The sequence below is a fragment of the Myzus persicae genome, unplaced genomic scaffold (genome assembly GCF_001856785.1).
Source record: "Myzus persicae strain clone G006 unplaced genomic scaffold, MPER_G0061.0, whole genome shotgun sequence".
Taxonomy (NCBI): Eukaryota; Metazoa; Arthropoda; class Insecta; order Hemiptera; family Aphididae; genus Myzus; species Myzus persicae.
In genome coordinates, this window is record NW_019100471.1 from 600,424 (window position 1) to 605,359 (window position 4,936).

A 4,936-nucleotide genomic window follows, 5' to 3' on the forward strand; every position below is an offset into this window, starting at 1 on the left:
CCGGTTGGGCCCGAGCGCGCGGCCGCGCTCCGCCCATCCGGGGACGGGCCCGGGTCAGCTGACGGCGGGGCGCCCCGGCGGCAAACGCAGTAGCCACGGCAACGGCATGTACAACGGCTCTCTCTCGCACCGACCGCCGTTCGTGTGCGTTCGTGCGCGCGCGTCACCGATTGTCGTGTCACGTCGGAGGGGCCGTCGCGCCGCCGTCGTGAGACCGCGCCACCGTCGGCCGCCGTCGTCATCCGTCGCTGTCGTCGTCTCGCCGCGCGCGCCGACGTAAATGGATACATTATCGCGACATTATCGCCGTGCCGAACACCTACGGCCACCCCGCCCGCCCACCCGGGCGACCGACGACGCGTCTTCGCCCGAAAACAATCCATTTGCCAAATTGATTTCCAAAGGCCCTTTGCCCCTTTGCGATTCATACTTCCACACCACGCAATCCATCGCCCCGATGATGGCACCCGCGGTATACCTATATACCTACTCGATAGTCAATCTGTATACAAATCTATGTATTATTATAAGGTATTATATGATGATAATATATAGTATTGGTATACACCACACCTACCTATATGCACTAAATTTCCTCGATATATGTAGATACATACCACGATTATTGAATGATGCATCTACCTGCTGCAGTATGTGCACACTTTATTATATTATACAGGTGCAAGTCGTCAGCGATGCACTGCTCGCAGCAGGTTATATTTATATTTTATACTTAATACTTAATGTATATACATCTATGTGGGTTCAGAGAGCTCTGCTGCAGGCTGCACCTCTCAAAAACACCCCTGCAATATTTTTTTGTTTCTTCCACTTAAACTAAGGATATTTTCGTTTCACCCTGATCCTATATATTATGTGCTTACGAGTACGCAGCTGTATACGATTGATTTCTGCACTTATTATATTATAGTGGTATACGTTTTGTTTCAATACACATATATATATATATAGGTACATATACACGTACTGCAAAAATCAGTTATCATAGTATATAATATAAAATTTTTGTTATTCAGTAGTTCATAATATACATTATATTAAATGTATAGTCATAAATAGTGTATTATTATACCCACATACCTACAACTAATATTGTTACAGGGACAGCAACCCCGATTTTCAATTCTACCTTCTGACTTCTACTGTAGTCTGCAAAACGGGTATCCTATATATATTGGCTATATATACTAGTCATCTATGTACATATTTTTTTTTGTATTGATCAATTCGCTTCAACAAAAAACCAGGTATTATTAGCGTAAAGTGTGTTTACATTTTTCTTAGTTAGAAATTTGTTTTTTTAAATATATTACTAAATTAGTTTGTAAATGTTATATATTATGCGTGCTAACAGTGGAATATTCACGCAATACTGCAAATGAAAACGGTTGGACGGAATTCACACGTATATAATATATATATACTTATACCGACATACACGTCATTTATAGAGGTATATTCATACTTGCATTGTATCGGACAATAATGATTTATACCTATACATTGTATAATAATATGTATATATTTAGGTATAACATCCGGTACCTTAAATGTGTAAGGTATACAGTGCACTTGCATGCTATTATGTTTGTTTACCTATATTATAGCTATACATAGATAGCTGGTATTAGGTATGTATAGGTACCTATACTTATACAAAAAGTCAAGGCTAGGCATAAACGAGTTAACACAACATATTAAAATTAAGTTAAAATTATAACTAAATCTAATAATAATAGTGCTTATCTATACATATTTATATAATATGTATCGCTATACTATTTTTGGTAATAATTTTTAATACCTTATACGACGTGTTAACTACTCTAGTTAATTTTACATGGAAGTATTAACATAAGTTTTATTTTTACATAAACTTGCAGGGCTCTGCACCTAAAATAATAATGACTTCATTGGCGGTATATATTTCTGGTTTTCAAAGTTAAATCGGGTGTTTACAACCGGTATTATTGATATTGTAAATAATATTTAGTATATTATAGTTTTTAGTATTACGGACTATAGCTACATTTTCACCCTGGTATTGGGTGTTTTAAAGGCATATATATTATAACTAAATAATATCAGTGGTAATGTTTTTCGTACAGATGGAAGGTCAAATTTCATCTTTAAATTTGGTCACTATTGTAAATTGTAACTGAACGAAGCTAAAACATATGGGTGCGTATAATAACATTGATTATAAGGATTATAGTATATTATACTCAATGATAATATATATAATTAACTTTTAAGTTTGTATGAATTGTATTAGTTTCAAACCACATCTACCTTTCATATATTTTATAAAAACAAATCATTTTTTTAAAAACTCGTGTATTCCTATAGGAAATAATATGTCGATATGGCTGTATATTATAGTATTGCTGTGATGAAAGAATCGACCCGTATCTCATCCCTGCAGATAGAAGGATTTCCACGGTGTGCCTATTATACCTATACTATATTTTAATGCTATTGGAAAATATAGAAAAAAATCGAAACCAGTATATTATTGTATGCAGAGTAAAACGTATATTATGTTGAATATACATATAAGGTAGGACCAACTACGTGATAGGCGCGGGGTGGAGAATTTGAAAATCAATATATTTACCACTCATATATCTATATTATTTTATATAGCTAGGTATATTCCAAGAAAAAGAGGTGTTATATATCACGCTGTATACTTAGTTGTCTATATACAATATGTATGTATGCATAGGCAAAAACAGACTCAGTATATCGAGGCATAAAATAGTCGCGGTGTGAAGGATATTTTATACATAATATTATACTATTATATTTTTATTACTGAAATCTTATATTTATTTCACAAATAATGTGCAGGTACGAAAGTAATATGATATAGTTTTAGACTTCTAAGCATAATTTTAGGGCCCCTTATAAAGTTTTATCACCGTTTTGTCCGTCCGTTAGTTATGTGCAGTGCACAGTTACGATATGCTATTGTTGGTTGTAAGGTATTTAGGCCGTAGATTTATTACCACATAAAGTATTAAATATTATTAGTATTATTATAATCTAGCCAGTAGTAACAATTATCAACATTTGAGTACCTATTTATAATATATTATATTATTAAATAACATTAGCCAATATTAAAAACATTGGTACCAAATTATAGTTTTTAATTTGATTTTTAGTTTATTTCAATGTCTTAAAATACAATTAGAAACTAGGAATTTACGCTGGTAGAGTGTTGTACTGTTTATCCATATGATGATTATATAATGTGGTTTTCAATAATCTTGCAAAGCAAAAGAGCTATTATAAATTATAAGTATTTGTTAGTGAGTCTTGTTGTAGCCCTTGTGATATACCTCGTTGCGCTTCCTTACTTATCTTCATAATATAATACCGCATAAAAAAAAAGTTGATAAATTGGTTGATTAATAATCAATATATACATATTATTGAAGGTTAATATATTCTGTTGAAATTCAATTGGTACAGAACAAAAATGGAAATCGAAGACATTATCACTATTATTATGATTCGGATGGCAGGACTCTACTGCTGCACCGGGCGACGATGATAAATCCAACGGAATTATCGCCGAGCGTCCAACTGCATACGCGCAACGCTATCTGTGAGCGTACGCCGCATAACTCGGACGCGATCGACGTGTGCGATCCGAGTGCGCCACTTTCAGCGACCGGATATAATATTATTATTATTAAAATGCGGCAAGCATAGAACTTTTACGTTTTTTTCGAGAAAACTTAAGTTGAGATTTTGGGATATTATAATATCGTCTGCACTCTATAGAACTCTCTAGAACACAAAAAAATAAAACTGCAGAGAACGGTCCCGTGGCGATCTTTATTAATATTATCATATAGTTGTCAATTGAGGAGACTTAGCCCCCCCCCCCCCACCAAAGGGAAAATAATGTTTGGTCTTACACAGCGTGAAAATGTTTAGATTCTCACTTTAATGGTTTGAAACTCGGCACATAGGTAATAACTTGGTAGAGGTGGTGCACCACAAAGCCAATTTTAAAATGTTGCATTTTATTTTAATGAAAACCACAAGCGGCGATTTTCTGGCGAATATTTTTTGTTGTTTTTGTATATGGGGGTGACATTGATTGCAGAAAATAAAATATTTATTATAATTTGATTATTCTATATTAATTAGTCAAAACCACCCTGTGCAAATGACTGCGTTAAAGATATATGTGAAGTTTACATATGCACCTTATCGGAGCATAAGACATGATGGTAAATCCCGGGGCATTATATTTAATTTGTCACGGACAACGCTGGGCAGGAGATCAGCTATGGCTTGAATAGTATATATTATAAATTACCTGACATATGACATGATAAATAACCGGACGCGCGATATGATGCGTAACGATAGTATAATAATAATAATATATAATATGTACAACAATATTATATACCTGCACTCAATTATTGTATCATTCGCAGAAGACTACCAACTCGCTGCTCCAGGCTCCGTCAAGTATGTTTATATGAATCGTATATGCTGGAGGTTAGGCGTATTACTTGTTATTATTATTATTACTATGTACGCATCTCGCTCTGTACCACAGCATCCGAAAACCGTTGAGAAAAAAAAGAAACTGGTACACGTCGTCGTGCACTTCAAAATTATACCCATACACGCCGCGGGGCAGCTGTATCGCAGTCCACGCGAGCCCCGGACCCGATATTCTACATAGTACATACATATATACACGCGTAGGTACATGATATCGCGTACATAGGACAGATATTATATATATATATATATATAGACGCATAGGTAACGAATTAAAATAATTACCAATAAACGCATGTATATGTATAATAATCGCATCGATCGTTTCACGCTTGTTCGTATCGAACAAAAAGAATCTATATACATTTATATGTATATA